Source organism: Ursus americanus, unplaced genomic scaffold, assembly GCF_024610735.1.
Source record: "Ursus americanus isolate L20-20 unplaced genomic scaffold, mUrsAme1.1.p SCAF_145, whole genome shotgun sequence".
Classification (NCBI taxonomy): Eukaryota; Metazoa; Chordata; class Mammalia; order Carnivora; family Ursidae; genus Ursus; species Ursus americanus.
Window position 1 is genome coordinate 105,964 of NW_028273727.1, and position 27,588 is coordinate 133,551.

Here is a 27,588-nt window from a genome sequence, read left to right on the forward strand (position 1 = left end):
TTATCTCAACCTCCCTTTTTCCTTACCTTCTCCCAACCCCATAGTCTACCATCAGCCACCCCTCACAAGCCAGGGCAGCATCTCTTTCTGCCATGGGTCCTGTCATAAACCACCAATTTTGCACCAAAGACGTCTCAAGAATTCTTTCCTGGTCGTCGGCTCCAGATTCCACCCCCACTGAACCTCACCTGTATTCCACAACCTCCTCATTTCCAAAGCACACTGGGTGCTCATGGAAGCTGCAGGATGGACAGAGCCTCCACCGGCAGCTTTGGCACTGGGCATAGCCCCTCCACACCCCTCAGGCTCCTCCAGCAGTGACCCCCTGCCCCTGCCAGCCCCAATTCTTGATAACCCTGCAGTTCAGTTGTTGTGAGAGCGGTGCCTACGCTTCCTGCTCCAGACACAAGTGAGGAGAAGGGAGAGATCCCTCTCCTTGCACAAAGTCGGTTGACGGGGAGTCCACTTGATCGGAAGCTCTCCACCTGGGAGCCCTGCAAAGGACAGAAACGCTGTGACCCTCCGCCTTCCCCAAGGAGCTTTGGTGTGGGGAGCACCGCAGAAGTCTACAGAACTTGGTGCACAACAGCATCACACCTCTGCGCCTACAGATGAGGGCGGCCGTTTTTATTCTCACCCTTTCAAGAGGCAGGGAAAGCCCTCTGGGAACACAAGGCACACAGAGCAACCAGCTGACCCTGAGCCCCACCGGGCCCCCTGGCAAGGGGCAGTGCATCCCCGTCCAGGCAAAAACACCTGAGAATCAGCGCACTAGGCCCCCGCCCCCCAAAAACGAGGTGAAAGAACAAGTGAACAGTAAGTTTACAGACCAAAGAGGATGGCCAAACTCCAGCGCTAGGGGAAAATAGCACCTAGAGCTTGAGGCTTTTTCTCATGATTCATTTCTCTCTCCATTCAAAATTTTCCATTTATTTTTTCCCTCTTTTTTTCCCTTTCCAACTACTTTTTTTTTTATTTTAGCAACTCTTCATTTTTCAATCTTTTCTGAACTGTCATTTTTTACATGGACATTTTATACATATATTCTTCATTTTTGTTTTCTTGTTTTTTTTTAAAGAGAGTCTTTTTTTTTATAGATTTTATTTATTAATTCGACAGAGATAGAGACAGCCAGCGAGAGAGGGAACACAAGCAGGGGGAGTGGGAGAGGAAGAAGCAGGCTCATAGCAGAAGAGCCTGATGTGGGGCTCGATCCCAGATTGCCGGGATCACGCCCTGAGCCGAAGGCAGACGCTTAACCGCTGTGCCCCCCCCGGCGCTCCTATATTCCTCATTTTCGGATTCTTTTCGCTATATATATATATATGAGTTTGGCTTTCTTTACAATTTTGGGATTTAGTGACTTCCAACACACAGACCAAAAGACAATCGGGACCAAGTGGATCACCCAGTTTTGTCCACCCTCTGAGATCCCAATCTCTCTCTCCCCCATCCATTCTACTCTGGGAAAAGTGACTAGAGGGAGGGATTCACAGCAAAAGAAAGAGCCAGGGGTAACACTCTCTGCCACTGATCTAATGCATACGGTTTTAAGTAAGATGTCAGAGCTGGAACTCAGGATGACAGTTACAAAGTTGCTAGCTGGGCTTGAAAAAAGGATAAATGACACGAGAGACTCTCATAGTGCAGAAATGAAATCGAATCAGGCCCACATTCAAAAGGCTCTAACTGAGATGCAGTCTACATTGGATGTGGATGCTCTAACGCCTAGGGTCAATGAGGCAGAAGACAGAGTCAGTGACACCAAAGACAAGCTGATGGAAAGGAAGGAAGCTGAGGAAAAGAGAGAAAGCCAACGAATGGACCATGGGTGGAGGAATTGAAAAATCAGTGATGCCACAAAAGGAAACAATATTGGAATTACTTCTGGCCCTGAGGGAGAAGACACAGAGGGACAGAAGATCTATCTGTGTGGATCGTAGCTGAGAACTTCCCTAATCTGGGAGGGAAACAGGCATTCAAGTCCAAGAGGTAGAGAGGACTCTTCCCCAAATCCATAAGAATAGAGGAACACCCTAACATATACTAGTGACGTTTGCAATTTCAGACAGAAAGAGAAAATCCTGAAAGCAGCTCGAGACAAGAGGGTCTTCACCGACAGGGGTAAGCACATTAGACTAGCCACATACCTATCCACAGAGACCTGGCACACCAGAAAGGGCTGGCGTGATCGAGTCAGGGTACTAAATGAGAAAAACATGCAGCCAAGAATACTTTATCCAGCAAGGAGTCATTCCGAATAGGAGCAGAGATAAAGAGCTTCCAGGACAGAAAGAAACTCAAAGGATTTGGCCGCTAAACCACCCTGCAAGAAATAGGAAGGGGGATCCTGTAAGGGAAGAGAGACTCCAAGAGTAACACAGACCAGAAAGAAACAGAGACCATCTACACAATTAGGGACGTGACAGGTAATGCAATGGACTCATCTCCATCTGCTTTTTAGATTTTTTTCTTTAGCATTGGTCTTAAGCAATTTTATTAGGATGTAGGTTGATAAGGAGGGGTTTTTTCATGATCCTTATGTTTGGGGGTTTTGTTGGCTGGATTCCTGAATTCTTGAATCTATGGGTGTAGAGGGTTCATGCAATTCAGATAATAATCAGACATTACTTCTTCAAACATTTTTTTTTCTGTACCTCAGCCAATTTCTTATCTACCAGGCCACTTGAAATTGCTACAAAGCTCACACCTACTCTAGTGTTTGTGTGCACGGCGTGGTTTGCACCCTTCCTTTTCTCTGCTTTATTCTGGACAACTGCTATGATCATGCATTCAAGTTCTCTCTCTGTCTCTCTCTCTCTCTTTTTGCTATGTAGTGTCTAACGTGAAAGAAAGCCCATCTACTACATTTTTCATCTTAGACGTGCTACTCTTCAGCTCCAGAAGTTGGGTTTTCCTTGTTTTCATATTTTCTATATCTCAGTTTCACTTCATCCTTTGTGTACATTCTTACGTATATAAAACCTCTTTCTAACAGTTGTTTGCAAGTGCATGTGCAATACTTCCATCCTCTTTTTCATTTCTGGGTAGGTTTCTATTGTTTAATCTTTCTCCTCAGTACGAGGTGAACTTTTCTCCTTCTTTGCATCCTGGTAATCTTTGGTTGGAAGGCAGGTATTGTGAATTTTAATGGTTAGATATTAACTATTGCTTATATTTCTACACATACTCTTGAGGATTGTTCTGATGGTGAGGTTCCTGGAGAACTATTTTATCCTTCCAGACTAGCTTTCCAAAGGTTTGTTAGGGGGTATCACAGTAGTCTTCAATATATTTTGCTATTGTTCTGTTGGTATTCTGAGCTCTCTTTGCAATGTCCCACGAATTACGAGGTTTTCCACTCTGCCTGCTGCTGGTAGCACAGACTTTTCCTGGTTGTGTGTGAAGGCTAGTGACATTTTCCTCTCTGCTTCCCCTGGGCTATTATTTTCCCCACACCACATACGTTCCTCACACAGGTGCCCTATTGAGGAATTCTATGAAAACTCAAAAGTGATCCTAGATGGCTTTCTGAGGTCCTCTTTCTCTGTGCAGCTCTCCTCAGTATTCTGTACTGTAAACCACAGCCATATCGACTTCTCCAAATTTCCATCTTGCTGTCTCCAACTCATGGAAATGGCTGAGCTTCACCTGTATTCTTCATCCCTGACCCATAGACTAGAAACTAAATCTCTTTAGGCAGTTAAGTGAGGGAAATGCACAGTCCCCCATGTTTGTCTTCCCTCTTGCACTAGTCACTTCCCTGCATTGCCTGGAAATATATCGAAAGTGTTCTTTTGCCAGGGCGCCTGGGTGGCTCAGTTGCTTAAGCTTCTGACTCGTGATCTGGACTCAGGTCACGAATTCAGGGTCTTGGGATCAAGACCAGCATTGGGCATCACACTCAGCACAGAGTCGGCTTGAGATTCTGTCTCCCCTCTCCCTCTATCCTCCCCACCCCCCACACTCTGTCTCTCAAACCAACACAGAAAATCTTTCAACTAAAATAAAGTCAGTTACGTAAGAGACGGCCTCTGCAACAAGGGGAAGACCCTAGCAGGGTCCGTGGCTTGCCCAGAATCACAGACTGGTAAGAAGGCAGAACCAGGCCTGAACCCAGCTCTCCGAGTGTCCTCAAAGGTGGGGCCATGGCTGAACCTAGCTACTCACTGGGAGCTCGGGAAGAGGTGGTGTTCTGGAACTGGCTGTAGACCTGGAGATGGTATGGGGGTGGGAAGAAGCATCGACATCCCAGGCAGGAGGCATCCCAGCACGTACCTGTCTGAGGAGGAGCCCAGGCCAGGGCAACCCACTGACGGCACCCCTGCCCACATGACACCCAGAGGAAAGGAGGGATGGCTCGTGACACACGACTGGCAGCGTCTAGGGGTAAGGGTGGACTCAGCCCCTCTGAGCCAAGGCTCCAATAGCTTCTGCAGGGTTTGCCTTGGAAATTAGAAAGCCTAAGACCTGGGAAAGCTATTTCCCATCCACCCCTAGGTGGGACTGGGCCTGCACAATAGGAGTACTGGGGCACACACATGTGCACAGACACACACACAACACTAGGGACTGTGGGTGGGATCGGAGGAGCTACAGACTCAGAGAAGGTGAGAAAGGAAGAAAATGTGGTGGCAGGTATTCCCTACGTGCGACACCACTCCCCCAATTTCTTAGATGGTGTCCCACCTATGCCTGTGGACTTCTGCAAGAAGTACACGCTGGAATAATCCCTATCGCACAGGCAAGACACAGACCATCCCTGACAGGCACAACGGCTTCTCCGCGGTCCAAAACAGGGAAGATGGAGAGTTGCATCAGAGCCCAGGGGTGTTTCCAAGCTGGGGCCCTGGCTGCACCCAGACCTTCCCTGGGGCCTGTGGAGAGGGTTGTGTTGGTGTCACTGGGTACACATTTGGCATGGCATGCAGAAAGGGGATGAGCAGTCGGCAGCCCAGAGCACTGTCTGTGCAGGTGCTAGTCCAGGTGTGGACTCAGGGAGGGGATCCCAGGAAGTGAAGTCACTTCCCTGATAACCGACCCCAACGGAACTCGGAACCCCGGTCACCAGGCACCCACATTCTAGTGCGGTCCCGTATCAGGCTCACTTGGCCGGAGACATTCGATAGTGAAAGATGTTCTCTTGCTGCGTGCCCATTTTCCGGGGCTCTGGCTTCCAGAATCCCCGGGGTGAGGGACGTTTCACATGCTGCAGACACTGGCTCAACCCGCGCCCCCGACACCTCAGGGCCTTTGCCAGGAGGTGCCGGAAGGTAATACCGAGCGACCTAGGCCAGGCCAGGCCACCTCTCCGAGCCATCCCTGGGCAGCCCCATTCCCCCAATTTCAGGGAAAGAGGGGTATGTGGGGGAGGTCCCGCCCTGGGCTGGAGGAGGTTGCAGGGCAGTGGATACCCTGGTGATGCCTTCATGTTCACACCGATGCCACGGGGGGGTGGGGGGGGCAGGGTGGAAAGAGGATTCCCGAGGTGCCTCTCACCAGGGCCAGAGTGAATCCAAGGCCCTCGAGCTGTGTCTCTTTTCTCTCCATGGTGGAGCTGCGTGCATCCTGGGGTGTGGTGTGTCTGGAAGGGAGTCCCCTGGGGCTGAGGACCAGCCAAGGCAGCCAGACAGACCTCTGAGGCCTCCCGCCTGGCTGCCGGGCACTGTCTTTACAGAGCTCCACACAGGAGACGGGGCAGGAGCTGAACGATGGGATCCCCTGCCCCACCTCCTTGAAGGACAGGAAGGAGTCCCCTACTGCCAACAAAGTCCAGCGCCGGCTCAGGGTGAGTGGAGGTGCCGGAGGGACCCAGCACCCAGGGCACCGATGCGGCACAAAGGGACCCAGATCCCAGAAACCAGCCTCTGGGCTCCTCGGGGCTCCGTCCTAGACTCCTGCTCCCATGTGAACCCGGATCCCCATCCCCTCCCCAAACCAGCCCTCAGGGCCCTGCCACGGCCTTGGCCCGATGCACAGTCCCTATCCACATATCTGTACGAATATCAGAAAAGCGACCTTAAACCACCTCTCATCCCTTGCTCGAGATCCTGGTGAGTTGGGAGACTTTTCCCCAAAGGGGCATGGGGCTCACGGTACTATGCCTATTGCTCTGCCCTTTGGTTGTAAAGGAGCACATCCCTGGGGCCCCTCCAGGGTCCGGAGCAGGCGCCTCCTCGTGCTGCACAACATTCCAGAAGGCCCATCAGTTACCGCAGCCATTGAGCCCTTCACAGATGCAGGACGTTCATGTGATTCCCTTCTGTTGCCACCTCACAGTGCTGCACGGAACATCCTACGTACCCTAAAATGCTGAGCACCCCCACCCATGAAACAGTCTCTGTGTTCTCAAGCGTGGGATACATCGTCAGAAATCACAGGGACGATGCCCTTAGTGCAGGAAGAGGCTGTCAATACTCAGCTAACGATCTGACCTGAGATACCAACGTCCATTCACACACCCCCCACCTCACATCCTCCTATTGTTGCCATTCTCCCTTTTCCCTAAAAGGATTGCATGAGGTATTTTTTTGAGACACAGACAGAGATAGAGACAGAGACAGAGACGGGGGTGGGAGACACAGAGGCAGAGACAGGATCCTCAAGCAGACCCCGCCCTAAGTGCGAAGCCTGAGGATGGACTCGATCTCAGGACGTGCGCATCATGACCTCAGCCGAAACCAAGAGGCGGACCCCGAACCCACGGAACCAGCCAGGCACCTTGCTCCTTTTGTCTACTGTGGGCCCTCCTGTCCCACCTCTTTGCCTACGTCACCGAGAGCCTGGGGGTTTGCTCTGGGCTCCAACCCCCAACCCTCCTGGTGACTGCAGTGAAGACCGCATGTCTCCCCTGTCCCACCTCAGGCTAGAAAGGCCTCAACCGGGAAGAGCAATGGGACCTGCGTGGTGTGGCCCCAACGGGCAGAGCTGCTGAAGAAGCGAGTAGAACACCTGCTGCCCGCCTTCCTAGCCAGAGACCTCAGCTACGTCTCCACGTTCCTGGCCACATACAGAGCTTTTGCTACCACCCAGGAGGTGCTGGACCAGCTGTTGACAAGGTGAGCACCCTGCCCCTCCACAGCCCAGTGGGATTTGCCCACCTCGTGCTTGGGAGTCTGGGGAATGCCACCCAACTTCCCGGAGCCTCAGTTGGCTCCTCGGACTGGGGCAGAGTTATTACAGGGACTCAGTGGGGTCCTGTAGGCTAAGGACACCTGGGTGCCTGGCCCTGTGGAAAGGTCCGCTACAGGGGCTGTGGTCGTGCTCGTGGACCATCGTCCCGCTCCCCATGAAGAAGCCTCTGCCTCAGCCCTCACCATCACCACGGTCTTGAGCTGGGCTCTTTTCCCCTTGGAAAAGGACATCTGACACTCCATCTGGGCTCTGTGTCCTGGGTGAGACCAGAGCAGGCATGCCCGGGGATGAGCAGGGGGCCCCAGGCCCACTCAGCTCTCTGGGATGGGGCTGGTGGGGGCCCTGCCATTCATCGAGCATAAAGGATGGATGCCCTTCTAGGTGCAGACCTGCAGACGCTTCCCTGGGCGCTGACTGTGATCCCACGCACACAGCAGACAGCACCCGGGAGCACCCCAGGGCTCCATTCTAGTCGGCAGTCAGACAGTGACACTAGATATGATGAGAGGGAGGGTTCACAGGACATTTCATGCGATCCCCCCACCACCCCTCCGGCCTCCTCTAGCTACGGATGCGTCCTCTCTTCCTGGGACGAGATCGGCGGAGCCCAGGAGCAGCGGGGCATGTGAGTGAGCTTTGGCTAATGCACAGGGCCCTTCCTTCTTTGAGAGGGCAGCGACGGGACTGTGATCTGGGGGCTGCTGGACCCTCATCCCACACATCTGCAATTCCTGTTGGAGGGTCCAGGTCTCAGGGCTTCTTCTGCAGAAGAGGAAAGGGGTCCTGGAGAGCCCTGGGTGGGGTGTGGGCACTGTGGGAGAGCAGAGGGGGCTGGAGGGCAGCCTCAGCCCCTAACAGTGTCATTCCCCATCACCGCCGCCTCCCAGCCCTGTCTCTACCCCAATCCTGGGACCCAGAACAAAGGGCATGGCTTCCACACATCTGGTGGAACGTCGACACTGGGTGCTCAGCAGGTACTCAGAGGAGACCCAGGGAGGGCTCGGGGACTGGACGTCCCCCACCCAGTGGGAGATTGGTGTCCACGGAAGGACACCCTCTCCTGGCACCTACTGAACGAGGCAGCACGTAGGCACAGGAGGGGAAGTGGGAGGTATCGGGAGGGTCCTGGGAAGGCCAGGGATGGGACAGAGTCCCTTTGCTCCCTCCTTGGTTGGATAGACACAGAGCACTAGTGTGCACTGAGGGCAATGACCACGCCAGACACGCCACCCCTCCCTGCCCACGTGCAGTGGAAGTCACGCGGCAAGTGGGCCGGGAGACTGAGCAGGGCGTCCAGTTTCCACGACGAGGACAGAAATGGTCACACCAGGGGTCAAGGGCTCCCACTCACAGAGGCTTTGGGCCAGCCCCTCCTCAGTGACCAGGTCTGCCTCAGGCAGGACTGCCACATCACAGGTGGACATGGAGTAGGAATGGGCTCTGACAGCCAGGAGCCGGGGACCCAGGGGCCCAGGTTCCCACAGGGGTTCCCTGGGGCATCCGTGTGGGAGGTGCCCCGTCCTCTGACACCTCTGCCCACCTGTCTGTCCCCAGGGCCATCTCCTCCATCCTGGGCACCTGGCTGGGCCACTACCCTGAAGATTTCTTCCAGCCCCCAGAATTTCCCTGCCTAAAGACACTACTGGCGTACGCAAGGCTCAATGTGCCAGGCTCAGACCTGGAGCAACGTGCCTGGCTCCTCCTCTCTCGGCTGCGACATCTCGAGCCCGCTGGGCCAGAGGCTGGGGGTGAGGAGGACTGGGGGTGACTGATGGAGGCCTGTGGAGGGGAGAGAATGGGCCACACAGAGCAAGCCTCCGCAGACTGCAGTGTGGCTGGGAGCAAGGAGTGGTCTCAGATCACTGTCCCCATGGGCTACAATATGGGGAGACCACCCAGGGACGGGTTCTTAGACTCAGACAATATTGAGTGGTGGGCAAAGTTGCCTTCATTTGGAAGGGACATGGAAAGACAATCATGATGACCACACTTTCTCTTCTTGGAGCCACAGCAGCGGCCCCAGAGCGAGATCCGGAACCGTGCCGAAAGCTAGTCCCAGCTCCCACTGTGCTGCCTGCTGCAGCTTCAGAGCCTGAGCTGGAAAACCCCATCACTGCTGCTGGAGCTCAGCAACTCAAAAGAGCAGGGACGTCACCTGCCGTGTCGGGCCCAGTGCAGCTGGTGGTCAGAGCTCTGATCCACCGTGAGGATGTGCAAGAGTCACCTGCGCCTTTGGAAAGCCAGGAGCCAGAGCAGGCCCCAGCACTAGCTAGAGAGGTCCCTGAAGGGCCCCTGATGCCACCTGCCCTGTCGGAGTCGGCGCAGGACAGACTCACAGCTCTAAGTCCCTGTCAGAAGCTCCAAGAGCCACCTGTGCCCTTGGCAGCCCCAGAGCCAAAGCAGGCTCCAGTCCTAGCTATGGAGGTCCCTGAAGAGCCCCTTAGGCCACATGCCATGTCAGAGCCAGCGGAGGATATACTCACAGCTCTGACTCTCTGTCAGGAGCTAGAAGAGTCACCTGCAGCTTTGGAAAGCCAGGAGCCCGAGCAGGCTCCAGCAACCACCTCTCTCAGTGGAGCAACCGGCCTCGGCCCCGGAGCAGCAGTTCCTGCTCGCTGAATCCCCAAAGGATGGCTTCCCCTCCCCTGTCCTTCCAGTGTTTCTAATTTTTGCGTTGTTCATGCACCTATTTCATTGCTTAATATATTCTGGTCTATAAATAAAGGATAAATTGAGTTTTCATGGAATTTTACTCTGATCCTTTTACATTGTACTTCCAGGTGTCATTAGGTACAGAGTGTTTCACAGCCTTGTCCTTCTACAGTATTTCCCTCCCAGAGACTCCCGTGCCACTCGTCAGATACTGTTCATTCCCTCAGCCCAGTCCCTGCAGCCACGGCTCCCCTCTCCGCCTCTGTGAGTTGCTTCTTCTGGGTTTTCATGTGTGTGGGATCAGACAGTGTGCCCTTTTTGTATCTAGCTACGTAACCTATGAGTGATTCATATTTTTTTTCAGGTTTTTTTCTCTTGCAAAACAAACAAAACCAAAAACAGAAACAAACAAACAAACAAACAAAAAAACCCCATTTTACTACAAAGGAATATTCCTGATACAATACTGCGCATGTGAAGCCCCAAAATGAAATGTTTTCATGATCTGGGATAGGCTTCCCTTTTGTAAGTGTGACCCAAGAGCCAGAAATATCTGGGTTCATGAGACACCTTCAAAATCTTTCATTTTCCTGGATAGGCCAGGTTTCAATGATTCTAATGTGCATATTAGAAAAATATTAAGACTGCATATTAAATCTTCCTCTTTATTACAAACATATCAGGTAATTAAAAAGTTCTCTAAGGTTTTAGCCAGATTACGTTTTGTTAGTAAAATAGTGATGTAAATATGAAGAAAGGAAGACACATTCCTTCTACCTTCTATCACGATAGCCCATAACACATGGCGGCCCTCTTCCAGTCCTTTCCCTTGGAGTGTATGGGTGAGTGTGTGGGGGGAGGGGGTTTGCCTGTGTGTGGGATAGGGTGGGGCAGGGAGGGTTCCACAGCTGGGCTCTTGTGCGGCCTGAGGTCCCCACAGGGGACAGGCACTGCTCCTCCTGTCCCCTTCTGCATTCTCAGGGGCTACACATCATTTACTCAGCAGCACCACCTGCCGAACAATTGAGACATCTCCAATTCTTGGAGTCTCATCCTTAAAGTGAAGAGTACAATGTGCCCTAAATCTCTTTTGCTTTAGGACTGTTTCCTAAAAGCACAATTTCTGGAACACACTTTAGTCCCATTGTGGGAGTATTGGCTTCAGGGTCCTCTATCTATACTCTCTTTCTTTCCGTGGAGCCTTGCTCGGGAAAGGAGGGTCCCCGGAGACTAGAGATGAACCCTGAAATCATGAGGAAGACAAGCCCACAGTGAGGCCATCAGGCTACCTGGGCGGGACCCGTGGAGCAGGGAAGAGCCTCTCCATACCGCCCTCACGGATCCTCCCTCCACAAGCATCCCTGCCCCACCACACACACACACACACACACACACACACACACACACACACACACCCGTCCTGGAACACCCCTCATCCAGACCCCATCCCGGGACACACCCCAGCCACTCCAGCCCCTCCTGCTCTAGAACTCAGCTTCTAAGTAGAGCAACCGGGTCCTGCTTCCAGGCCAGCAGAGGGGCGTCGGCCAGGCCACACTTGTCTGCTTGCTCCGGGTCCATCCTTTTTGGGCCTTGTCCTCCCAGGAAGGAACCAAGCTCTCATGGCAGCTCAGGTCAGTGAGTCACAGACATGACCTGAATGTGTTCATCCATATGTCCACTAGGTGGCAACAGCAAGAACTGCTTGAACCTCTGTGAACAGGGGGGACCTTTACTGAGGAGGGAAGAGAAGGCTAGCTGAGGACAAAGCCGGAATTGACACCCCACACACACCCCCACCATGGGGTGTACGTGACATTCCTCAGGCACTCCTGGCTGCCCTAAAGGGCAAAGAAATAGTTAACCTATAGACACCACAATCCTGCAAGACTTAAGTCTCCCTCAGTTTCCCAATGTCTTAGCAGTTTACAAGAACCAAGCATTTCTATCAATAACTTAGCTTCCTGAAGGGAAAGTAGATACAATGAAATGTCCTTATACTCTGCAGCCTCCAGGAAGTTCCCAACCGTCTTAATGTTCATGCCTTGCTAGAGGGCAAAACCACCTTCCCGAGACAATGGCAAGGCCTCTGTACCTTGTGAGTCTTCTTTCACATATGCAAGTATTATCTCAACCTCCCTTTTTCCTTACCTTCTCCCAACCCCATAGTCTACCATCAGCCACCCCTCACAAGCCAGGGCAGCATCTCTTTCTGCCATGGGTCCTGTCATAAACCACCAATTTTGCACCAAAGACGTCTCAAGAATTCTTTCCTGGTCGTCGGCTCCAGATTCCACCCCCACTGAACCTCACCTGTATTCCACAACCTCCTCATTTCCAAAGCACACTGGGTGCTCATGGAAGCTGCAGGATGGACAGAGCCTCCACCGGCAGCTTTGGCACTGGGCATAGCCCCTCCACACCCCTCAGGCTCCTCCAGCAGTGACCCCCTGCCCCTGCCAGCCCCAATTCTTGATAACCCTGCAGTTCAGTTGTTGTGAGAGCGGTGCCTACGCTTCCTGCTCCAGACACAAGTGAGGAGAAGGGAGAGATCCCTCTCCTTGCACAAAGTCGGTTGACGGGGAGTCCACTTGATCGGAAGCTCTCCACCTGGGAGCCCTGCAAAGGACAGAAACGCTGTGACCCTCCGCCTTCCCCAAGGAGCTTTGGTGTGGGGAGCACCGCAGAAGTCTACAGAACTTGGTGCACAACAGCATCACACCTCTGCGCCTACAGATGAGGGCGGCCGTTTTTATTCTCACCCTTTCAAGAGGCAGGGAAAGCCCTCTGGGAACACAAGGCACACAGAGCAACCAGCTGACCCTGAGCCCCACCGGGCCCCCTGGCAAGGGGCAGTGCATCCCCGTCCAGGCAAAAACACCTGAGAATCAGCGCACTAGGCCCCCGACCCCCGAAAACGAGGTGAAAGAACAAGTGAACAGCAAGTTTACAGACCAAAGAGGATGGCCAAACTCCAGCGCTAGGGGAAAATAGCACCTAGAGCTTGAGGCTTTTTCTCATGATTCATTTCTCTCTCCATTCAAAATTTTCCATTTATTTTTTCCCTCTTTTTTTCCCTTTCCAACTACTTTTTTTTTTATTTTAGCAACTCTTCATTTTTCAATCTTTTCTGAACTGTCATTTTTTACATGGACATTTTATACATATATTCTTCATTTTTGTTTTCTTGTTTTTTTTTTAAAGAGAGTCTTTTTTTTTATAGATTTTATTTATTAATTCGACAGAGATAGAGACAGCCAGCGAGAGAGGGAACACAAGCAGGGGGAGTGGGAGAGGAAGAAGCAGGCTCATAGCAGAAGAGCCTGATGTGGGGCTCGATCCCAGATTGCCGGGATCACGCCCTGAGCCGAAGGCAGACGCTTAACCGCTGTGCCCCCCAGGCGCTCCTATATTCCTCATTTTCGGATTCTTTTCGCTATATATATATATGAGTTTGGCTTTCTTTACAATTTTGGGATTTAGTGACTTCCAACACACAGACCAAAAGACAATCGGGACCAAGTGGATCACCCAGTTTTGTCCACCCTCTGAGATCCCAATCTCTCTCTCCCCCATCCATTCTACTCTGGGAAAAGTGACTAGAGGGAGGGATTCACAGCAAAAGAAAGAGCCAGGGGTAACACTCTCTGCCACTGATCTAATGCATACGGTTTTAAGTAAGATGTCAGAGCTGGAACTCAGGATGACAGTTACAAAGTTGCTAGCTGGGCTTGAAAAAAGGATAAATGACACGAGAGACTCTCATAGTGCAGAAATGAAATCGAATCAGGCCCACATTCAAAAGGCTCTAACTGAGATGCAGTCTACATTGGATGTGGATGCTCTAACGCCTAGGGTCAATGAGGCAGAAGACAGAGTCAGTGACACCAAAGACAAGCTGATGGAAAGGAAGGAAGCTGAGGAAAAGAGAGAAAGCCAACGAATGGACCATGGGTGGAGGAATTGAAAAATCAGTGATGCCACAAAAGGAAACAATATTGGAATTACTTCTGGCCCTGAGGGAGAAGACACAGAGGGACAGAAGATCTATCTGTGTGGATCGTAGCTGAGAACTTCCCTAATCTGGGAGGGAAACAGGCATTCAAGTCCAAGAGGTAGAGAGGACTCTTCCCCAAATCCATAAGAATAGAGGAACACCCTAACATATACTAGTGACGTTTGCAATTTCAGACAGAAAGAGAAAATCCTGAAAGCAGCTCGAGACAAGAGGGTCTTCACCGACAGGGGTAAGCACATTAGACTAGCCACATACCTATCCACAGAGACCTGGCACACCAGAAAGGGCTGGCGTGATCGAGTCAGGGTACTAAATGAGAAAAACATGCAGCCAAGAATACTTTATCCAGCAAGGAGTCATTCCGAATAGGAGCAGAGATAAAGAGCTTCCAGGACAGAAAGAAACTCAAAGGATTTGGCCGCTAAACCACCCTGCAAGAAATAGGAAGGGGGATCCTGTAAGGGAAGAGAGACTCCAAGAGTAACACAGACCAGAAAGAAACAGAGACCATCTACACAATTAGGGACGTGACAGGTAATGCAATGGACTCATCTCCATCTGCTTTTTAGATTTTTTTCTTTAGCATTGGTCTTAAGCAATTTTATTAGGATGTAGGTTGATAAGGAGGGGTTTTTTCATGATCCTTATGTTTGGGGGTTTTGTTGGCTGGATTCCTGAATTCTTGAATCTATGGGTGTAGAGGGTTCATGCAATTCAGATAATAATCAGACATTACTTCTTCAAACATTTTTTTTTCTGTACCTCAGCCAATTTCTTATCTACCAGGCCACTTGAAATTGCTACAAAGCTCACACCTACTCTAGTGTTTGTGTGCACGGCGTGGTTTGCACCCTTCCTTTTCTCTGCTTTATTCTGGACAACTGCTATGATCATGCATTCAAGTTCTCTCTCTGTCTCTCTCTCTCTCTTTTTGCTATGTAGTGTCTAACGTGAAAGAAAGCCCATCTACTACATTTTTCATCTTAGACGTGCTACTCTTCAGCTCCAGAAGTTGGGTTTTCCTTGTTTTCATATTTTCTATATCTCTGTTTCACTTCATCCTTTGTGTACATTCTTACGTATATAAAACCTCTTTCTAACAGTTGTTTGCAAGTGCATGTGCAATACTTCCATCCTCTTTTTCATTTCTGGGTAGGTTTCTATTGTTTAATCTTTCTCCTCAGTACGAGGTGAACTTTTCTCCTTCTTTGCATCCTGGTAATCTTTGGTTGGAAGGCAGGTATTGTGAATTTTAATGGTTAGATATTAACTATTGCTTATATTTCTACACATACTCTTGAGGATTGTTCTGATGGTGAGGTTCCTGGAGAACTATTTTATCCTTCCAGACTAGCTTTCCAAAGGTTTGTTAGGGGGTATCACAGTAGTCTTCAATATATTTTGCTATTGTTCTGTTGGTATTCTGAGCTCTCTTTGCAATGTCCCACGAATTACGAGGTTTTCCACTCTGCCTGCTGCTGGTAGCACAGACTTTTCCTGGTTGTGTGTGAAGGCTAGTGACATTTTCCTCTCTGCTTCCCCTGGGCTATTATTTTCCCCACACCACATACGTTCCTCACACAGGTGCCCTATTGAGGAATTCTATGAAAACTCAAAAGTGATCCTAGATGGCTTTCTGAGGTCCTCTTTCTCTGTGCAGCTCTCCTCAGTATTCTGTACTGTAAACCACAGCCATATCGACTTCTCCCAATTTCCATCTTGCTGTCTCCAACTCATGGAAATGGCTCAGCTTCGCCTGTATTCTTCATCCCTGACCCATAGACTAGAAACTAAATCTCTTTAGGCAGTTAAGTGAGGGAAATGCACAGTCCCCCATGTTTGTCTTCCCTCTTGCACTAGTCACTTCCCTGCATTGCCTGGAAATATATCGAAAGTGTTCTTTTGCCAGGGCGCCTGGGTGGCTCAGTTGCTTAAGCTTCTGACTCGTGATCTGGACTCAGGTCACGAATTCAGGGTCTTGGGATCAAGACCAGCATTGGGCATCACACTCAGCACAGAGTCGGCTTGAGATTCTGTCTCCCCTCTCCCTCTATCCTCCCCACCCCCCACACTCTGTCTCTCAAACCAACACAGAAAATCTTTCAACTAAAATAAAGTCAGTTACGTAAGAGACAGCCTCTGCAACAAGGGGAAGACCCTAGCAGGGTCCGTGCCTTGCCCAGAATCACAGACTGGTAAGAAGGCAGAACCAGGCCTGAACCCAGCTCTCCGAGTGTCCTCAAAGGTGGGGCCATGGCTGAACCTAGCTACTCACTGGGAGCTCGGGAAGAGGTGGTGTTCTGGAACTGGCTGTAGACCTGGAGATGGTATGGGGGTGGGAAGAAGCATCGACATCCCAGGCAGGAGGCATCCCAGCACGTACCTGTCTGAGGAGGAGCCCAGGCCAGGGCAACCCACTGACGGCACCCCTGCCCACATGACACCCAGAGGAAAGGAGGGATGGCTCGTGACACACGACTGGCAGCGTCTAGGGGTAAGGGTGGACTCAGCCCCTCTGAGCCAAGGCTCCAATAGCTTCTGCAGGGTTTGCCTTGGAAATTAGAAAGCCTAAGACCTGGGAAAGCTATTTCCTATCCACCCCTAGGTGGGACTGGGCCTGCACAATAGGAGTACTGGGGCACACACATGTGCACAGACACACACACAACACTAGGGACTGTGGGTGGGATCGGAGGAGCTACAGACTCAGAGAAGGTGAGAAAGGAAGAAAATGTGGTGGCAGGTATTCCCTACGTGCGACACCACTCCCCCAATTTCTTAGATGGTGTCCCACCTATGCCTGTGGACTTCTGCAAGAAGTACACGCTGGAATAATCCCTATCGCACAGGCAAGACACAGACCATCCCTGACAGGCACAACGGCTTCTCCGGGGTCCAAAACAGGGAAGATGGAGAGTTGCATCAGAGCCCAGGGGTGTTTCCAAGCTGGGGCCCTGGCTGCACCCAGACCTTCCCTGGGGCCTGTGGAGAGGGTTGTGTTGGTGTCACTGGGTACACATTTGGCATGGCATGCAGAAAGGGGATGAGCAGTCGGCAGCCCAGAGCACTGTCTGTGCAGGTGCTAGTCCAGGTGTGGACTCAGGGAGGGGATCCCAGGAAGTGAAGTCACTTCCCTGATAACCGACCCCAACGGAACTCGGAACCCCGGTCACCAGGCACCCACATTCTAGTGCGGTCCCGTATCAGGCTCACTTGGCCGGAGACATTCGATAGTGAAAGATGTTCTCTTGCTGCGTGCCCATTTTCCGGGGCTCTGGCTTCCAGAATCCCCGGGGTGAGGGACGTTTCACATGCTGCAGACACTGGCTCAACCCACGCCCCCGACACCTCAGGGCCTTTGCCAGGAGGTGCCGGAAGGTAATACCGAGCGACCTAGGCCAGGCCAGGCCACCTCTCCGAGCCATCCCTGGGCAGCCCCATTCCCCCAATTTCAGGGAAAGAGGGGTATGTGGGGGAGGTCCCGCCCTGGGCTGGAGGAGGTTGCAGGGCAGTGGATACCCTGGTGATGCCTTCATGTTCACACCGATGCCACGGGGGGGTGGGGGGGGCAGGGTGGAAAGAGGATTCCCGAGGTGCCTCTCACCAGGGCCAGAGTGAATCCAAGGCCCTCGAGCTGTGTCTCTTTTCTCTCCATGGTGGAGCTGCGTGCATCCTGGGGTGTGGTGTGTCTGGAAGGGAGTCCCCTGGGGCTGAGGACCAGCCAAGGCAGCCAGACAGACCTCTGAGGCCTCCCGCCTGGCTGCCGGGCACTGTCTTTACAGAGCTCCACACAGGAGACGGGGCAGGAGCTGAACGATGGGATCCCCTGCCCCACCTCCTTGAAGGACAGGAAGGAGTCCCCTACTGCCAACAAAGTCCAGCGCTGGCTCAGGGTGAGTGGAGGTGCCGGAGGGACCCAGCACCCAGGGCACCGATGCGGCACAAAGGGACCCAGATCCCAGAAACCAGCCTCTGGGCTCCTCGGGGCTCCGTCCTAGACTCCTGCTCCCATGTGAACCCGGATCCCCATCCCCTCCCCAAACCAGCCCTCAGGGCCCTGCCACGGCCTTGGCCCGATGCACAGTCCCTATCCACATATCTGTACGAATATCAGAAAAGCGACCTTAAACCACCTCTCATCCCTTGCTCGAGATCCTGGTGAGTTGGGAGACTTTTCCCCAAAGGGGCATGGGGCTCACGGTACTATGCCTATTGCTCTGCCCTTTGGTTGTAAAGGAGCACATCCCTGGGGCCCCTCCAGGGTCCGGAGCAGGCGCCTCCTTGTGCTGCACAACATTCCAGAAGGCCCATCAGTTACCGCAGCCATTGAGCCTTTCACAGATGCAGGACGTTCATGTGATTCCCTTCTGTTGCCAACTCACAGTGCTGCACGGAACATCCTACGTACCCTAAAATGCTGAGCACCCCCACCCATGAAACAGTCTCTGTGTTCTCAAGCGTGGGATACATCGTCAGAAATCACAGGGACGATGCCCTTAGTGCAGGGAGAGGCTGTCAATACTCAGCTAACGATCTGACCTGAGATACCAACGTCCATTCACACACCCCCCACCTCACATCCTCCTATTGTTGCCATTCTCCCTTTTCCCTAAAAGGATTGCATGAGGTATTTTTTTGAGACACAGACAGAGATAGAGACAGAGACAGAGACAGAGACGGGGGTGGGAGACACAGAGGCAGAGACAGGATCCTCAAGCAGACCCCGCCCTAAGTGCGAAGCCTGAGGATGGACTCGATCTCAGGACGCGCGCATCATGACCTCAGCCGAAACCAAGAGGCGGACCCCGAACCCACGGAACCAGCCAGGCACCTTGCTCCTTTTGTCTACTGTGGGCCCTCCTGTCCCACCTCTTTGCCTACGTCACCGAGAGCCTGGGGGTTTGCTCTGGGCTCCAACCCCCAACCCTCCTGGTGACTGCAGTGAAGACCGCATGTCTCCCCTGTCCCACCTCAGGCTAGAAAGGCCTCAACCGGGAAGAGCAATGGGACCTGCGTGGTGTGGCCCCAACGGGCAGAGCTGCTGAAGAAGCGAGTAGAACACCTGCTGCCCGCCTTCCTAGCCAGAGACCTCAGCTACGTCTCCACGTTCCTGGCCACATACAGAGCTTTTGCTACCACCCAGGAGGTGCTGGACCAGCTGTTGACAAGGTGAGCACCCTGCCCCTCCACAGCCCAGTGGGATTTGCCCACCTCGTGCTTGGGAGTCTGGGGAATGCCACCCAACTTCCCGGAGCCTCAGTTGGCTCCTCGGACTGGGGCAGAGTTATTACAGGGACTCAGTGGGGTCCTGTAGGCTAAGGACACCTGGGTGCCTGGCCCTGTGGAAAGGTCCGCTACAGGGGCTGTGGTCGTGCTCGTGGACCATCGTCCCGCTCCCCATGAAGAAGCCTCTGCCTCAGCCCTCACCGTCACCACGGTCTTGAGCTGGGCTCTTTTCCCCTTGGAAAAGGACATCTGACACTCCATCTGGGCTCTGTGTCCTGGGTGAGACCAGAGCAGGCATGCCCGGGGATGAGCAGGGGGCCCCAGGCCCACTCAGCTCTCTGGGATGGGGCTGGTGGGGGCCCTGCCATTCATCGAGCATAAAGGATGGATGCCCTTCTAGGTGCAGACCTGCAGACGCTTCCCTGGGCGCTGACTGTGATCCCACGCACACAGCAGACAGCACCCGGGAGCACCCCAGGGCTCCATTCTAGTCGGCAGTCAGACAGTGACACTAGATATGATGAGAGGGAGGGTTCACAGGACATTTCATGCGATCCCCCCACCACCCCTCCGGCCTCCTCTAGCTACGGATGCGTCCTCTCTTCCTGGGACGAGATCGGCGGAGCCCAGGAGCAGCGGGGCATGTGAGTGAGCTTTGGCTAATGCACAGGGCCCTTCCTTCTTTGAGAGGGCAGCGACGGGACTGTGATCTGGGGGCTGCTGGACCCTCATCCCACACATCTGCAATTCCTGTTGGAGGGTCCAGGTCTCAGGGCTTCTTCTGCAGAAGAGGAAAGGGGTCCTGGAGAGCCCTGGGTGGGGTGTGGGCACTGTGGGAGAGCAGAGGGGGCTGGAGGGCAGCCTCAGCCCCTAACAGTGTCATTCCCCATCACCGCCGCCTCCCAGCCCTGTCTCTACCCCAATCCTGGGACCCAGAACAAAGGGCATGGCTTCCACACATCTGGTGGAACGTCGACACTGGGTGCTCAGCAGGTACTCAGAGGAGACCCAGGGAGGGCTCGGGGACTGGACGTCCCCCACCCAGTGGGAGATTGGTGTCCACGGAAGGACACCCTCTCCTGGCACCTACTGAACGAGGCAGCACGTAGGCACAGGAGGGGAAGTGGGAGGTATCGGGAGGGTCCTGGGAAGGCCAGGGATGGGACAGAGTCCCTTTGTTCCCTCCTTGGTTGGATAGACACAGAGCACTAGTGTGCACTGAGGGCAATGACCACGCCAGACACGCCACCCCTCCCTGCCCACGTGCAGTGGAAGTCACGCGGCAAGTGGGCCGGGAGACTGAGCAGGGCGTCCAGTTTCCACGACGAGGACAGAAATGGTCACACCAGGGGTCAAGGGCTCCCACTCACAGAGGCTTTGGGCCAGCCCCTCCTCAGTGACCAGGTCTGCCTCAGGCAGGACTGCCACATCACAGGTGGACATGGAGTAGGAATGGGCTCTGACAGCCAGGAGCCGGGGACCCAGGGGCCCAGGTTCCCACAGGGGTTCCCTGGGGCATCCGTGTGGGAGGTGCCCCGTCCTCTGACTCCTCTGCCCACCTGTCTGTCCCCAGGGCCATCTCCTCCATCCTGGGCACCTGGCTGGGCCACTACCCTGAAGATTTCTTCCAGCCCCCAGAATTTCCCTGCCTAAAGACACTACTGGCATACGCAAGGCTCAATGTGCCAGGCTCAGACCTGGAGCAACGTGCCTGGCTCCTCCTCTCTCGGCTGCGACATCTCGAGCCCGCTGGGCCAGAGGCTGGGGGTGAGGAGGACTGGGGGTGACTGATGGAGGCCTGTGGAGGGGAGAGAATGGGCCACACAGAGCAAGCCTCCGCAGACTGCAGTGTGGCTGGGAGCAAGGAGTGGTCTCAGATCACTGTCCCCATGGGCTACAATATGGGGAGACCACCCAGGGACGGGTTCTTAGACTCAGACAATATTGAGTGGTGGGCAAAGTTGCCTTCATTTGGAAGGGACATGGAAAGACAATCATGATGACCACACTTTCTCTTCTTGGAGCCACAGCAGCGGCCCCAGAGCGAGATCCGGAACCGTGCCGAAAGCTAGTCCCAGCTCCCACTGTGCTGCCTGCTGCAGCTTCAGAGCCTGAGCTGGAAAACCCCATCACTGCTGCTGGAGCTCAGCAACTCAAAAGAGCAGGGACGTCACCTGCCGTGTCGGGCCCAGTGCAGCTGGTGGTCAGAGCTCTGATCCACCGTGAGGATGTGCAAGAGTCACCTGCGCCTTTGGAAAGCCAGGAGCCAGAGCAGGCCCCAGCACTAGCTAGAGAGGTCCCTGAAGGGCCCCTGATGCCACCTGCCCTGTCGGAGTCGGCGCAGGACAGACTCACAGCTCTAAGTCCCTGTCAGAAGCTCCAAGAGCCACCTGTGCCCTTGGCAGCCCCAGAGCCAAAGCAGGCTCCAGTCCTAGCTATGGAGGTCCCTGAAGAGCCCCTTAGGCCACATGCCATGTCAGAGCCAGCGGAGGATATACTCACAGCTCTGACTCTCTGTCAGGAGCTAGAAGAGTCACCTGCACCTTTGGAAAGCCAGGAGCCCGAGCAGGCTCCAGCAACCACCTCTCTCAGTGGAGCAACCGGCCTCGGCCCCGGAGCAGCAGTTCCTGCTCGCTGAATCCCCAAAGGATGGCTTCCCCTCCCCTGTCCTTCCAGTGTTTCTAATTTTTGCGTTGTTCATGCACCTATTTCATAGCTTAATATATTCTGGTCTATAAATAAAGGATAAATTGAGTTTTCATGGAATTTTACTCTGATCCTTTTACATTGTACTTCCAGGTGTCATTAGGTACAGAGTGTTTCACAGCCTTGTCCTTCTACAGTATTTCCCTCCCAGAGACTCCCGTGCCACTCGTCAGATACTGTTCATTCCCTCAGCCCAGTCCCTGCAGCCACGGCTCCCCTCTCCGCCTCTGTGAGTTGCTTCTTCTGGGTTTTCATGTGTGTGGGATCAGACAGTGTGCCCTTTTTGTATCTAGCTACGTAACCTATGAGTGATTCATATTTTTTTTTCAGGTTTTTTTCTCTTAAAAAACAAACAAAACCAAAAACAGAAACAAACAAACAAACAAACAAAAAAAAACCCATTTTACTACAAAGGAATATTCCTGATACAATACTGCGCATGTGAAGCCCCAAAATGAAATGTTTTCATGATCTGGGATAGGCTTCCCTTTTGTAAGTGTGACCCAAGAGCCAGAAATATCTGGGTTCATGAGACACCTTCAAAATCTTTCATTTTCCTGGATAGGCCAGGTTTCAATGATTCTAATGTGCATATTAGAAAAATATTAAGACTGCATATTAAATCTTCCTCTTTATTACAAACATATCAGGTAATTAAAAAGTTCTCTAAGGTTTTAGCCAGATTACGTTTTGTTAGTAAAATAGTGATGTAAATATGAAGAAAGGAAGACACATTCCTTCTACCTTCTATCACGATAGCCCATAACACATGGCGGCCCTCTTCCAGTCCTTTCCCTTGGAGTGTATGGGTGAGTGTGTGGGGGGAGGGGGTTTGCCTGTGTGTGGGATAGGGTGGGGCAGGGAGGGTTCCACAGCTGGGCTCTTGTGCGGCCTGAGGTCCCCACAGGGGACAGGCACTGCTCCTCCTGTCCCCTTCTGCATTCTCAGGGGCTACACATCATTTACTCAGCAGCACCACCTGCCGAACAATTGAGACATCTCCAATTCTTGGAGTCTCATCCTTAAAGTGAAGAGTACAATGTGCCCTAAATCTCTTTTGCTTTAGGACTGTTTCCTAAAAGCACAATTTCTGGAACACACTTTAGTCCCATTGTGGGAGTATTGGCTTCAGGGTCCTCTATCTATACTCTCTTTCTTTCCGTGGAGCCTTGCTCGGGAAAGGAGGGTCCCCGGAGACTAGAGATGAACCCTGAAATCATGAGGAAGACAAGCCCACAGTGAGGCCATCAGGCTACCTGGGCGGGACCCGTGGAGCAGGGAAGAGCCTCTCCATACCGCCCTCACGGATCCTCCCTCCACAAGCATCCCTGCCCCACCACACACACACACACACACACACACACACACACACACACACACACACACACACCCGTCCTGGAACACCCCTCATCCAGACCCCATCCCGGGACACACCCCAGCCACTCCAGCCCCTCCTGCTCTAGAACTCAGCTTCTAAGTAGAGCAACCGGGTCCTGCTTCCAGGCCAGCAGAGGGGCGTCGGCCAGGCCACACTTGTCTGCTTGCTCCGGGTCCATCCTTTTTGGGCCTTGTCCTCCCAGGAAGGAACCAAGCTCTCATGGCAGCTCAGGTCAGTGAGTCACAGACATGACCTGAATGTGTTCATCCATATGTCCACTAGGTGGCAACAGCAAGAACTGCTTGAACCTCTGTGAACAGGGGGGACCTTTACTGAGGAGGGAAGAGAAGGCTAGCTGAGGACAAAGCCGGAATTGACACCCCACACACACCCCCACCATGGGGTGTACGTGACATTCCTCAGGCACTCCTGGCTGCCCTAAAGGGCAAAGAAATAGTTAACCTATAGACACCACAATCCTGCAAGACTTAAGTCTCCCTCAGTTTCCCAATGTCTTAGCAGTTTACAAGAACCAAGCATTTCTATCAATAACTTAGCTTCCTGAAGGGAAAGTAGATACAATGAAATGTCCTTATACTCTGCAGCCTCCAGGAAGTTCCCAACCGTCCTAATGTTCATGCCTTGCTAGAGGGCAAAACCACCTTCCCGAGACAATGGCAAGGCCTCTGTACCTTGTGAGTCTTCTTTCACATATGCAAGTATTATCTCAACCTCCCTTTTTCCTTACCTTCTCCCAACCCCATAGTCTACCATCAGCCACCCCTCACAAGCCAGGGCAGCATCTCTTTCTGCCATGGGTCCTGTCATAAACCACCAATTTTGCACCAAAGACGTCTCAAGAATTCTTTCCTGGTCGTCGGCTCCAGATTCCACCCCCACTGAACCTCACCTGTATTCCACAACCTCCTCATTTCCAAAGCACACTGGGTGCTCATGGAAGCTGCAGGATGGACAGAGCCTCCACCGGCAGCTTTGGCACTGGGCATAGCCCCTCCACACCCCTCAGGCTCCTCCAGCAGTGACCCCCTGCCCCTGCCAGCCCCAATTCTTGATAACCCTGCAGTTCAGTTGTTGTGAGAGCGGTGCCTACGCTTCCTGCTCCAGACACAAGTGAGGAGAAGGGAGAGATCCCTCTCCTTGCACAAAGTCGGTTGACGGGGAGTCCACTTGATCGGAAGCTCTCCACCTGGGAGCCCTGCAAAGGACAGAAACGCTGTGACCCTCCGCCTTCCCCAAGGAGCTTTGGTGTGGGGAGCACCGCAGAAGTCTACAGAACTTGGTGCACAACAGCATCACACCTCTGCGCCTACAGATGAGGGCGGCCGTTTTTATTCTCACCCTTTCAAGAGGCAGGGAAAGCCCTCTGGGAACACAAGGCACACAGAGCAACCAGCTGACCCTGAGCCCCACCGGGCCCCCTGGCAAGGGGCAGTGCATCCCCGTCCAGGCAAAAACACCTGAGAATCAGCGCACTAGGCCCCCGCCCCCCGAAAACGAGGTGAAAGAACAAGTGAACAGCAAGTTTACAGACCAAAGAGGATGGCCAAACTCCAGCGCTAGGGGAAAATAGCACCTAGAGCTTGAGGCTTTTTCTCATGATTCATTTCTCTCTCCATTCAAAATTTTCCATTTATTTTTTCCCTCTTTTTTTCCCTTTCCAACTACTTTTTTTTTTATTTTAGCAACTCTTCATTTTTCAATCTTTTCTGAACTGTCATTTTTTACATGGACATTTTATACATATATTCTTCATTTTAGTTTTCTTGTTTTTTTTTAAAGAGAGTCTTTTTTTTTTATAGATTTTATTTATTAATTCGACAGAGATAGAGACAGCCAGCGAGAGAGGGAACACAAGCAGGGGGAGTGGGAGAGGAAGAAGCAGGCTCATAGCAGAAGAGCCTGATGTGGGGCTCGATCCCAGATTGCCGGGATCACGCCCTGAGCCGAAGGCAGACGCTTAACCGCTGTGCCCCCCAGGCGCTCCTATATTCCTCATTTTCGGATTCTTTTCGCTATATATATATGAGTTTGGCTTTCTTTACAATTTTGGGATTTAGTGACTTCCAACACACAGACCAAAAGACAATCGGGACCAAGTGGATCACCCAGTTTTGTCCATCCTGTGAGATCCCAATCTCTCTCTCCCCCATCCATTCTACTCTGGGAAAAGTGACTAGAGGGAGGGATTCACAGCAAAAGAAAGAGCCAGGGGTAACACTCTCTGCCACTGATCTAATGCATACGGTTTTAAGTAAGATGTCAGAGCTGGAACTCAGGATGACAATTACAAAGTTGCTAGCTGGGCTTGAAAAAAGGATAAATGACACGAGAGACTCTCATAGTGCAGAAATGAAATCGAATCAGGCCCACATTCAAAAGGCTCTAACTGAGATGCAGTCTACATTGGATGTGGATGCTCTAACGCCTAGGGTCAATGAGGCAGAAGACAGAGTCAGTGACACCAAAGACAAGCTGATGGAAAGGAAGGAAGCTGAGGAAAAGAGAGAAAGCCAACGAATGGACCATGGGTGGAGGAATCGAAAAATCAGTGATGCCACAAAAGGAAACAATATTGGAATTACTTCTGGCCCTGAGGGAGAAGACACAGAGGGACAGAAGATCTATCTGTGTGGATCGTAGCTGAGAACTTCCCTAATCTGGGAGGGAAACAGGCATTCAAGTCCAAGAGGTAGAGAGGACTCTTCCCCAAATCCATAAGAATAGAGGAACACCCTAACATATACTAGTGACGTTTGCAATTTCAGACAGAAAGAGAAAATCCTGAAAGCAGCTCGAGACAAGAGGGTCTTCACCGACAGGGGTAAGCACATTAGACTAGCCACATACCTATCCACAGAGACCTGGCACACCAGAAAGGGCTGGCGTGATCGAGTCAGGGTACTAAATGAGAAAAACATGCAGCCAAGAATACTTTATCCAGCAAGGAGTCATTCCGAATAGGAGCAGAGATAAAGAGCTTCCAGGACAGAAAGAAACTCAAAGGATTTGGCCGCTAAACCACCCTGCAAGAAATAGGAAGGGGGATCCTGTAAGGGAAGAGAGACTCCAAGAGTAACACAGACCAGAAAGAAACAGAGACCATCTACACAATTAGGGACGTGACAGGTAATGCAATGGACTCATCTCCATCTGCTTTTTAGATTTTTTTCTTTAGCATTGGTCTTAAGCAATTTTATTAGGATGTAGGTTGATAAGGAGGGGTTTTTTCATGATCCTTATGTTTGGGGGTTTTGTTGGCTGGATTCCTGAATTCTTGAATCTATGGGTGTAGAGGGTTCATGCAATTCAGATAATAATCAGACATTACTTCTTCAAACATTTTTTTTTCTGTACCTCAACCAATTTCTTATCTACCAGGCCACTTGAAATTGCTACAAAGCTCACACCTACTCTAGTGTTTGTGTGCACGGCGTGGTTTGCACCCTTCCTTTTCTCTGCTTTATTCTGGACAACTGCTATGATCATGCATTCAAGTTCTCTCTCTGTCTCTCTCTCTCTCTTTTTGCTATGTAGTGTCTAACGTGAAAGAAAGCCCATCTACTACATTTTTCATCTTAGACGTGCTACTCTTCAGCTCCAGAAGTTGGGTTTTCCTTGTTTTCGTATTTTCTATATCTCTGTTTCACTTCATCCTTTGTGTACATTCTTACGTATATAAAACCTCTTTCTAACAGTTGTTTGCAAGTGCATGTGCAATACTTCCATCCTCTTTTTCATTTCTGGGTAGGTTTCTATTGTTTAATCTTTCTCCTCAGTACGAGGTGAACTTTTCTCCTTCTTTGCATCCTGGTAATCTTTGGTTGGAAGGCAGGTATTGTGAATTTTAATGGTTAGATATTAACTATTGCTTATATTTCTACACATACTCTTGAGGATTGTTCTGATGGTGAGGTTCCTGGAGAACTATTTTATCCTTCCAGACTAGCTTTCCAAAGGTTTGTTAGGGGGTATCACAGTAGTCTTCAATATATTTTGCTATTGTTCTGTTGGTATTCTGAGCTCTCTTTGCAATGTCCCACGAATTACGAGGTTTTCCACTCTGCCTGCTGCTGGTAGCACAGACTTTTCCTGGTTGTGTGTGAAGGCTAGTGACATTTTCCTCTCTGCTTCCCCTGGGCTATTATTTTCCCCACACCACATACGTTCCTCACACAGGTGCCCTATTGAGGAATTCTATGAAAACTCAAAAGTGATCCTAGATGGCTTTCTGAGGTCCTCTTTCTCTGTGCAGCTCTCCTCAGTATTCTGTACTGTAAACCACAGCCATATCGACTTCTCCCAATTTCCATCTTGCTGTCTCCAACTCATGGAAATGGCTCAGCTTCGCCTGTATTCTTCATCCCTGACCCATAGACTAGAAACTAAATCTCTTTAGGCAGTTAAGTGAGGGAAATGCACAGTCCCCCATGTTTGTCTTCCCTCTTGCACTAGT